Here is a 12,547-nt window from a genome sequence, read left to right as displayed (position 1 = left end):
TATAATGTGACTGACTTACTAAAGGATTCAGTTATTAGAATGCATAAGCATGTATCCAGAAGCAATAAAGAAATGTACAGAAAAAAATGTTTTTTAGCATACTCAGTATGTAATTTAATTTTTGAAGTTATAAATGTTTCTTTAACTACCACTCTTAAATACTTTGCCTACATACATAATTTACTATCAGAAAAAACAAGGTACACTTGTACACATATGTACACAGACAAACCTACACATACACACGCACACACATACACACACACGACTAATACAATCTCTTGACATTCAGATAATGGCCAACTATAAAAAAAGAAAGTAAAAGTTGATGTGGTATAAATTTGTTTATTCATGCTAAGTTTCAATCAGCTGGTCAATGGTAAAACAAACCACACTAAAGGAGCTTAGTGTGTTATGGGTCATTCTCACATTATCAACTGCCGCTCTCTTTCTGTTTCTCAATACACAATGCACTTCCCATGGCAATAAATCTGTGTAACTACTTATGTTTCTCTTAGAAATAATGGGTATTTGTGTACCTAAAGGAAGAAATGCAGATCTCAGGTACATAATCCCACAAGGAGAGAATTACATTTCTGAAATGGTGGCTATGTAATTTGATTTTTATGCTTAAGCTAGTTCTTGCAACTATTATAGAATTAGAGCTTATGATTCTGAAAGATGAACTTTCATCGCCAGAACTTTCAACCTCATCGTAGTGGATATTTATTAAAAACTGACATAACTTATTCCAACTTTTATTGGGTAAAGGTATTCTTTATCAAAAATGCAGCCCTATTTAACTATGAACTCAGAGGACTTCTTAAAATTTGCAAAACTTTTAAAAATAAATTATGCCAGAAAATATTCTTATTTCTAAGGAAACTGTAAAACCAGGACTTAATGAAAACAGTCAGCTTACTTTTGTCTCTAGCGACCTGGAAATAAGTCTAAGTTTCTCAGCTGCTTATGTAAATGACTACCAGGTCCTGAACCTATTAAGTGTGGAGGTAGCAGTTTTCTTCTGATAACAATGATCCTCTGGTGCAACAGGAAAGCGGCTTATGTCCGACAGGGGAGTCAGAGAATAGAATGCCTGACTGAAAGAGAACCATGGGGATAAACTACATTCTTTGGGGCCACTTCAGATTATTCAGCAATGTGCATGCCTGATGTGATAATAATTGGAAACCTCCTACACTGATGACCCCAGTAGAGCATTTCCAGACAAATAAAAGAGATGATTTCACCATTGCCCTCACCCTGTCACTTTGTTCTTGGCCAGCTGTGGATAGCTATCTTTGATTCTGTTTTAACTATCTCTATATATATTTTTTTTTCTTTGAATTTGTAGGTCATGTTTGTTACCCTAACACTTAATGAAAATCAAAGTCACCATTCTCTTATATTTTATGGTGATGAACGTTTTCCAGAGTGCTTGGCCTTAATATTTTAATCTTCCCAATCTGTATTAAGCTGATGACTGATGAAGGGTGCAGAGGGATTGTGGAATCAAATGCTTCCCTTTTCTGACTGCCATTTTAACAGGGCTGATTTACTTCCTGATTGTGAAAATACTGTGTTGTTGAGTTTAATACTGCATTGTTCCCATGTATATTCTACTCCAGACATCCTTGCCTTAAACTATAAATTAAATAAATGAAAATTTAACACATTGTTAAAGTCAGTTTCTTCCACTAAACAATGCAGCTTATTATAACATTTCTTGCATGAGCTCACTTCCATTTATGATCATCTGTGAACTGCGCATCATTATAACAGCTTTATGAATTCGGCTTAATATGAAGAAGTGTAAACAAATCTAAGTGTCACAATGTCAAACAAAAACTAATCCTGAATGAAAGCATACCCTAAGCACACATTATAGTCACAATACATAAAAGAAAGCTAAAAACAAGATGTTTACATTGATACCATGTTTCTTTTTTATTTGTTTTGAATTGCACTGCATTCTCTGGGGTTGTTTGGTAATTCAATGTACTTTCCATACCTCTCAACTATCCAGATTTTTGTAGAATGTCCAGATTTTTGTCTCCAGTTTTTGGTTTGTGCCTCTTACAATTTCTGGTTTTCTGGCAAATCATAGATTACTGAAGTCACTAAATAATGACAGACATTTGAGTTTCAGACTTCATATCTTTCAGAAGGCATATTTTAACAGAAAACCTGCTAGTCTGACTACTTTTAAGTTTATAAGGTTGATACTAATCTATCCTCATGTTTGTTCCTTTGTCCTCCCATTATTTTTCACTTTGCCTACATTTTTCTGTTAAGATATTCAGAGGTATGCTTTGCATTTTTTCAGTTACTTGGACTGGTAATTATGCTGGTATCCAAATTCTAAAACAAGGGTTATAGTGGAGTGTTCAGATTATACATTTTATTATGAATGGCTTCCCCATAGATGGTTGAAGTATATCTCGCTGAGGAATAAAGCAACAACCCCTTATTTCTACAATATTTAGTTTTCACAACCATATGTATTGTATTATGCATAAACTGTGAGATTCAGCGTGTGAGCATACATCGTTCATTTTTTTAGGGAGCTTCTCCTTTTCCCATGGTTGTATGGCTGTGGAATGATTATATTTATGCATGGTCAGTGTGTGTGTGGCAAACTCCCACACAGTGATGTGGGAGAGGGGGTGCTTGACCCCCCTACAAAAAAGATTCAGGTTATGGTTTGGAGAAGAGTTTCCCAGTCATATGTGGGTGCAGACTGAAGTGTTTCCCAATCATACTTTCAGGTTATTTTCTATCAGACTTTTATTGTTGAAGTTATAAATATGTGGAAATCTGCAGATACCCGAGTATGCTATACATGTACACACATGCTCATGTGTTAGTACACACACACACACACACACACACACACACACACACACATCGATAAGCTTGCTTATTCAATTATAATTTATTTTCCTGACAAAAAGCTATGGATATGAGGGTATGAGAAGCACTGACATTTGTTCATCATTTAGCTATGTTGTCTCACCCACTTTGTTGGTAGAAGCAGTACATAGATATTCTTTCCTGGTCTACAAATGCTGCAAGCTGGATGTGTTCCAAGACTCAGATATTAATTATGCTTGATCTCACATTAAAGATTAAGGACTATAAAGAGCAGAATTACTGAGTAGGAACTGAGCAATATGTGAACATTTAATATTTTGGTACAAAATGATTAACGACTTCCATCAGTGCTGTTTTGTGCAATGCACATTAATACCCGAGTAACCCACCATAGTATTATGTATAATTTCAATGTTAAAATGCCTACAGCAAAAGTTGTCTTTAATCAAACATGAAGCTGGTGACATATTTTTAAGTCATCATCCTCTTTTGACTTCATCATATAAAAGCATTTTATTTCATGTTGTCCCTGTTTTTCGATACAGATGGAATTATTTTTCACATAGGATGTGACAGTAGAACTTTTCAGATGGGTTACTGAGCTACCCACGAACGTTTAAAAACTGAAGGTTCTAAAACAGTATCTATATGTGACAGTGAGAGAGAAAAAGGGAGTATTTTGTGTGTGTGTGTGTGTGTGTGTGTGTGTGTGTGTGTGTGTGTGTGTGTGTGTGTGTGTGTGTGTGTGTGTTTGAACAAGGCAGATTACTGACTGTAATTAATAATGTTTTGCTCAGATGCAGTTTTGCAAGCATTAATAAATTACATCATTAGAAAATGCTTCCCATATTATACAGTTTGCAGATATGTCAAGCATTAAGCCAACCAGTGCTGAATAAGTGCTAAACAATCATGACATAAAAGACACTTCTAAAATGTTCATTAGATGCAGGCATACAGGAAGAACCTGTGAGGAGTTGAGAACACTGGAAAACACAAAAGATAAATGTTTTTTTCATGTACTACAAATCAATATTGTCTCTGTTTTCAAAGCTAAATTGGTCATTCCGTAAATTTAAGTCTGGCACAATGATTGTTCAGCACCAGGGATTCAGTTAAAGAGCATTTTCCATCTGTATACTGCAGATGTTTCTTACTACCAATGATACACAAGTCATTTTTGGTTTGCGTACATTTTTAAGAAAAAGGATAACACATTTTTTTACCCGTGTTCATTTGATGAATATTCTGCATTGTTAGTTTTCAGAAGTCTGTTATGACTGTTGCATATTAGTAAGATGCTACAACTTCCTTTTATTTTTTGAGACATTTGTTTGGCTGATCACAGTACATCTAGCTGTGCTAAATCTTCAATATTTGCACATATTCACTTACCCCTCGTCTGCAGTTACTACCAGCATGGTGTAGCATAACAAATGGCCCAGCCCATGTCCATTTCTTTCTAAATGGAGAATCAGCCTAATTATTTAGTTGGTTTATGGATTTCTTGTAGAAAAGGGGCCAATGGTTAATGAGCCAAGATGCTTCATATGCTGAGAAATAATATTTACATCTAAATATTTTGAAGAAATTCACAGTGAGACCAGTTCAGATAGAATGTCAACAGCTATGAGCAAGACATCTTTAACTGGTGCTTCTGGTACTTTGGCAGATTGCCTTCAAGGAATAATTCAAGCCACCACCACACTCCATATATTACAAAGCTGTTCCAGTCACACAATACATTCCCAATAAATCAATTAACATTAGCTAATAGACAGGTAAACATTTTCACTATCCCCTAAAACACAATTATACATTACAAAAATTATATAAATAAGTATTACATTTTATACATTAAATATTCAAATTCACTTCTAAATTCATTCCCTTAGGTTTTAAAGTCTTGTACTTCAGAATAAATCTACTTTCCATCCTAAGAAGACATTTGAATGCCTGTTAGCTAGTGTTAAATGTTTGCCTGCCTGTTAGCTAGTGTTAATTGGTTTATTGGGAATCATGTGACTGGAACAGCTTTGTAATATATGGAATGTGATGGTGGCTTGAATTATTCCTTGAATGCAATCTGCCAAGGTACCAGAAGCACCAGTAAAAGAGGTTTCACCCACAGCTGCTGGATCCGTTGTGTGTTTTTGCATTGTGGATTTGTTTTGTTTCAGATAAAATGTCATAAGTACACAGATGCACAGCTGCATGGTTACTTTTTTATACAGATGCACAGGCTTACTTGTACAGACCTATGCACACTGCTCAATAAGGCACATTGTCCCAGTTCACAATTGAAACCAAAATTAGTTTAGTGGGAAACAATTTCTTTCAGTGTGCACAAAGTCCAAAGAAAAGGTATTTTCTATAGTGTAACACAACCTCTGCTGCATACAAATTGCAAGAACAATTGACAAAGACTTCACTATTCAGTAGGATACACAATTGTGTAGTGCTATAAACCTCCTAGCCTTAATGGTGCAGTCAACATGAAATGTTTTCTGCAGATGGCTAGGATTAAATAATTTTATAATTTTATAGTTTTTTATTGTATGGATATTTAAATCACTTGATTAGATATTATTATTATGGTGACAATATGTGCTTCAAATAATTGTTTGATTCAACAATTTAAATGTATTTAGTTATTTCACTTTAAGGTTTTTCAAAATGAAAGTCATGTGATTTGATATCAAATGGTATTTAAACAGTTTGTAATTAATGGAGTCTTTGTTCTGAAGAAGCTCATGTGCATTAAAGTGAGTGAAAGCACTTAACAAAGTTACGTTGGTAGTCCTGTGGTTGAATTTATTGTCTCTTTTTTTGTTTTGGTGCTCTTTTTATCTTGTTTTGGTTGAGTATATGTGAGTTTCATTTTCTTTCTTTTTGTGGCATCATGACTGGAGGCAATTCTTCCCAGGAAAGTAACCTTAGTTTAACTATACACCCCACACCAGGAGATTCGAGTGGAATTTCTGATCATTTGGTTTCCTTCATTGCTGATGCTATTCATGACGGTTTTACTAGACTATCAGGTTCATCTGGTGACCGTGCCAATCAAGGACTAATTTCAGGAAGACGTGCTATGCGTGAAGGGGGACGTTCTTGTTTCAGAAACGAGCATTTCTCACAGTGGAAGTCGGCTGTTACGTCCGAGTGAAAGAAATGGGACTTTTACTACAGTTTGCAGTTTCGGTGAAGCAGACTTGATTAACAATTTGTTTTCTACCAGTTCTAATCTATTTTCGGATGTTAAAGAAGGTGCCAATTCCCTTCAAGTAAGTGACAATGATGCTTGTGACGAGGATCGAGATTTTGAATTGTGCAAAGATAACATTTTAAATTAGAACAGTTAGCTATTAAGATAGCGTCCTTACAGCTTGAAATCCTGTATTTTGAAGAAAACATTAGGCATGGTTGTGTTCCACAAGGCCTAGGAGTTTTTAAATTTCTTAACTGTGTCAAACCAGGTGATGCTTTATACAAAGAGCTAGTGGACATGTTTAATGTGACTGGTATTTCTCTCATGAAGTCTTTGATAGCACAATATACCAAAGATATTTCAGAAATGAAAGACGAATTGGAGACTTTGGACAGAAATATTGTCTTCCTCTAGTTTCTCTTGCTTTAATACTTTGTATTGTAGCATTGATGTTAAAGTTGACAGACATAAAGCATCAGTATTGGTTAGGAAACAAGGTAAGCTTATTAGAGATTTACAGGCTTACTCTAATGGATCAGCGTATCTGCTTAAATTCAACTACAATGTTCAAAGCAGGAGATATTTTCCATCTACAACTAATAAGACTGTTGTTAATAATACTGACAACAGCAACAACAATTCAAGTGCAGTTGTTGATAATTCTGACTATTCTGACAATACTGGTAATGGTAATACTAACAGGCATTCTGCACACGTGTCCAATAACAATAAAGGAAACAACAGCAATGATTTGGGTCCTTTTTTAGTGGACTCCACAGGGAACAAAAAGACTCCCAAGTGGACACAACAAGTGAACAACAAGAACAACGTGAAAGGGAGGAATTGGAGAAAGAACTGACTTTTGACATAGAAGTTCTGAATTTGACTGGTGATACACTAGACAATGAAGTTATTTCTGTTTTGAAAAAGGGCTTTTCTTTTGTTCTCAATAATGCTGTGAATATTCCTAGATTAATTGTGGATTTTAGATTGTACCTCAGGAAATTAAATTTAAGTTTCATCTTTGTCAACATTTCTAATGTTCAAACTGTGACAAATGTGTTTAAAAAGAACAGTACTTACAATCCAGCTTTGAATTCTACCATCCAAATGTTTGGTACACTTTGTGAGAAACAGCTATGAAAAGATATATTCTTGATTCTAATTTGCCTGAGTGTGAAAGCAGGGCTCTGTTTAACTTAAGTAACAACAATGAAGTTAGAGTTATGAAGGCAGATAAAGGGGGTTCATTAGTAGTTATGAAGACTACATCTTATGAACAAGCTATGCTTACTTTACTTGCTGATGATAACTGTTATAAGGCAGTTAGTAGTGAATACATTCTCAACTGCTTTAGGAATTTGGACACTACTTTATCTGATTGATTTTATGAAGGTAGCATAGATTTTGACACATACAGGTTTTTACAAGTGGAATACCCTAAAATGGCTGTAATGCTTGGTATTCCCAAAGTACATAAAAATCGTACTTGCCCCCCTTTTAGGCCTATTGTATCTGCATCATACTCTAAGACAGAACCCATTTCAGTTTGGCTTGATAACATCTTTAATCCATTTGTTCAAGTATCTAAGTTTTATTTAAGGGACTCTTGACATTTATTTACTAGAACTGTTAAATGAACTTGAAATGGTAGATGGCTCTTCTTCTACTTCCTTTTCTTTTGCAAGTTTGGATGTCACCTCATTATATACTAGCATTGATCAGGAGGTTGGTTTGGAATACTTGAGGGAATATCCAACTGAGTATACAGTTCTTGAAAATGTTAAGGTCAATACTTCTTGCACCCTTATGGAATTAGTTCTTACTAATAATTTCTTCAAATCTGGTCAGAGTTTTTTTCAGCAAACATCTGGAGTAGCTATGGGGTCAAGAGTAGCACCCTCATTTGCCAATATTTTTATGGCCCTTTGGGAAATGAAACATCTTTATGCGTCACCTTTTGTAGAAAACATCTTGTTTTAAAGGCGATATATAGATGATTTAATCTTTCTTTGGAAAGGCAGCTATGATTGTTTTTTACTTTCTGTTGAGCATCTTAATCGTAGCACTACTTTTTTGAAGTTTACTATTGACAGTTTTGGGGACTCCATAGACCTCCTAGATTTACATCTTACTTTTGACATTAACATTTTGCATTTTCAGAGTAAGATTTTTAGAAAGAACACCTTTGTTAACCAGTATTTACATCATGAGATTTTACATCCTGACCATATGAAAAGTGGGGTTGTCAAAGGTCAATTTATACGACTCAGCAGATTGACCACTGAACATTCAGTTTTTTTAGAAGAAGTAGACAAATTGTTAAGCTTTTTTCAACAAAGAGGTTATGACTTGAATTGGCTTCACAGGATTGTTCAGGAAGTTACACAACTTAGGGTCACCTCTGCATATCCAATTTTGGACAACAATGTCATCTGTGAGGTCACATCTCATAGTGTCACAAATGGTGGTTACAAGAATTCCATTTTAGCTTTTCCTATACCTATTTGCAATGAAATGAGTGTAATAAGAAAGATTCTCTTGGAACATTGGAAGGTAATTTTGGGCAATGCAGAATTGGTCAAGATTTTAGGTGACATACCATTTTTTGTTACAAAAAGGAAACTAGCATCAAGCACAGTTTAGATTTTAGGAAAAATCAGAGTACAAGTTCAGTAGTTAGTTCAGTCGGACGTTTATCATGTGGTAAATGTAAACAGTGTAGATAAATGAGTAATGTGTCCAGTTTAGATTTCAAACATTTAAAAAGAAAGTTTGTGGCTAGAGGGCATTACTGTTGCAACACGGCAAGTGTGGTATATTGTGTAACATGTGACACATGCCAAAAGTTCTATGTTGGGAAAACTATTAGAGCATTAAATAAAATAATTTATGAGCATTGTTTAGCTATAAGAAAGAAGGATGTCAACAATGCTCTGGCTGTTCATTCCACAGAATGTGTACTGTTTAAGAAATTTTCTTTTTTTGTTTTGGAAAGGATTAACACTGACTTGTTTTCTGGTGATTATAAGACACTTTTAGAGTATAAGGAAAGGTTGTGGCAGGCATTATTATTAGCTGACAAACCTCCTGGCCTTAATGGTGCAGTCAACATGAAATGTTTTCTGCAGATGGTTAGGATTAAATAATTTTATAATTTTATAGTTTTTCATTGTATGGATATTTAAATCACTTGATTAGATATTATTATTATGGTGACCAAATGTGCATCAAATAATTGTTTGATTCAACAATTTAAATGTATTTAGTCATTTCAATTTAAGGTTTTTCAAAATGAAAGTCATGTGATTTGATATCAAATGGTATTTAAACAGTTTGTAATTAATGGAGTGTTTGTTCTGAAGAAGCTCATGTGCATTAAAGTGAGTGAAAGTACTTAACAAAGTTACGTTGGTAGTCCTGTGGTTGGATTTATTGTCTCTTTTTTTTTGTTTTGGTGCTCTTTTTATCTTGTTTTGGTCATGTATATGTGAGTTTCATCTTTTCAACATTATTCCAACTGCCTGTGCTTATAGAGGAAAGAGAACCTGGTATGAAAAGCCTACTGACGAAGTCTTGTTGCATTCAAATGAATTATTATTTGTAATAAAAAAACTGAAGAAAATGGGATATTTTTGAAATAAAGATTGGGAAACAAAGAAGTGGCTCTTCAATTTGATGTACACGATGCTTTAATCTAGCTTATAAAACAAAGAAATCTGAAAATATAAAATAAATAAAGCATTTGGTAGTTACCAGTGAAGAATTTAAATATGCTATGTATAAAGAACTGCAAAAGTGTAATAAAAGTGAATTGAGTGCACTTGGACAACTCATACTCTTACAAGAGCTGGAAGAAACATGCAATAGGAAAACAGACCTTGTTAATGCGCGGCTAAAAGAGAACAGAAAGGCATATGATGTTCGAGCTAACCGCTATGTGTAAAAATAATGAAAGGAGACAGCAAAATTCCATTCAGATCTTTGGAGGATATAAGCCTCAAACAAAAAAGTAAAACCATGTGAGCTAATATTTGCTTCTCACGCTGAACCGACACAGAAAATCATTATACTGTACCTGACCTGAAAAACGAAATTTTGTTTTCTCAAGCAGCGGGAAGACACACTGAATATACTTGTAAAGCAGACAAGGGTGGTTAATAGTACAGCAAAGACAATCAGGGAATGAACCTCATGGTGTTACTAATCAATGTGCCTGGAGACTAATCAAAAAAATGCACTCCCTCCAAGCCCTCCTCACACTTGAGAATATAGACATCTGAGCAGTTACTAAGACAAGGTTTCAGTGCCTTCTATACTTTTAGACCAGTAGCTGCTAATCAATGTCTCATGCTCCCTGGTAAGGTCCAACTATAAAGCTGTTTCCTTTGAAATCAAAGCCAGCTCGATAGTCCCATTAAAACCAATAATAGTTAGGAACTATTTAATGATGAATTACCTTTTATTAAGTGATGGATTGTCAAAATTGTTTGCCCCTCCAAACCCACAAATCATAGCAGCCTATGCAAAAGTGCCCTTGAAACTCTGTACAATGTCAATGGATGCATAGAGGCTGCCATATCAAAAGTAAATCCAGAACTAGCACTACAAACAAACCACCCCAGTGACAACACAAATTAAACAGGATATACAACAAAAAGAAAAAAAATGGGAAAAATCAGGAAGGGTTATTCCCATAAAGACAGAAATTCTCTCATCAAAGGAAATAGGCAACTAAAAGAGCTTATTAGGTCAAGCAAAGCCAAATTTCAGGTTAAGACAGCCTCCTGGGTGAAAGATACCCATAAGACCTGCTACAGCTATTTCAGAAGCCTCAATGGCAGCAGACATCAATGTGCTGAACTGGTGGTTAACGGTACTAGATTTGCTTTGTCTGGTGATATAGAAAACCTGTCAGTGGACACATTCATATCTAAATTTACCTCCGACTCGTCCCCAACCATCCCCTCAAAAATACCCGCATACATAACTCCTCTGGCTATAACTAGGGAGCATGTACTGGTTGCACTCACTAAAGCCAAGAACATAGCCTCAATGAGCATTGATAACATCCCAGGATGCCATCTGAGTAGTCTAAAATATGACTTACTAGGACCCCTGGATTCATTATTTGACTATAGTCTAAAAACATGCTTTGTGCCACATGAATGGAGGACTGCAACAGTTATCCTTCTTCATAAGACATCCTGGAAACTACAGCCCCATTAGTCTGATTAGTCTTATTTGCAAAGCCATGGAAGGAATTATCATAGAAATTGTCAACAAAGATGTAGAGGACCTTCAGAGACTGGATCCATCCCAGTTTAGCTTTGTCACGGGAAGGTCATGCTGAATGAATGTGATGGATTTCTTTGAAAAAGTAGCTAAGGCAATGTATGACTGGAGAATGGTCTATACTGCCTACCTATATCTGGCTAAAGCATTTGATACAATATTCCACTCAGGAATTGTCAACAAAGTTATGGAACTAGGTATAAACCCCTTTATAATATTCTGGATAGCGAACTGGTTTACTGATAGGACCCAAGAGCTTAGAATCAGTAAAGCCACCCCCACAAAGAGACTGGCCCCCAGTGGAGTCCCCCATAGTTCTGTGCTAGGCCAATTCCTCTTTGCAATCTACTTCTTGAATGTCAAAGCCAATGTCAAAGGTCTGTTTGCTGGCCAGGTTTGCAAATGATTGCAAACTGGGAACAGTCATTGAATCACCCCAAAATGAGAACACCCTTCAGGAAGGTTAACACAGAAAAACGCTTGGTATCAAAGCCATGTCTTAAAACTGAATATCAAGAAATACATTGAAGTATCTTTTGGGAAGTCAACCACCCTGGGTAAATATATCCTCGATAAAGCACCCTTAAAAGTTAATTCACTAGTAAGGAATCTGAGAACTCATGTAGATAGTAACCTAGCCTTCAGCCAGCAAGTGTCCAAAGTAGTAAGAAAACCCTTCTATGTTGTTCAACTTATAAGCAAGGGCATGACATCTAGGTCCAGAGAGAGGTCACCATATCACTGTACCTTGCCCTCATTAGACTCATCATAGAGTACAATGCTCCCTCGGGTATCTAATTGACCAGACACATGCATAAACTGGAATGCCCTCAAAGGTCCCTTACAAAAAGAATAAAAGGAGTAAACACAATGTCCTATGCTGTTTGCCTCAAAGCTCTGTCTCTTTACTCTGTATCATACAGACTTCTGAGAGGTGATCTTTGCCTGGCAAGCAGGGCATCCATGGAATCTGTTTTGATGAACCTTTTGCACATCCGCAAAACAAACAGCATCAAAACTACTAGATTAAAAGACCACAGTTTTGCTTGTGACATAAATAGGATATGTTGGAGAGGCAGATATGCTTCTCAGAGAATTCCCATTCTCTGGAGCAGGCTCCCCTTCCATGTGAAGCAGAGTTCTTCCCTATCCCTTTTTAAGTGCAAGTTG

This window comes from Protopterus annectens, chromosome 1.part0 (genome assembly GCF_019279795.1).
Source record: "Protopterus annectens isolate FY-2018-M chromosome 1.part0, PAN1.0, whole genome shotgun sequence".
NCBI lineage: Eukaryota > Metazoa > Chordata > Ceratodontiformes > Protopteridae > Protopterus > Protopterus annectens.
Note: the sequence above shows the minus strand (reverse complement) of the source record.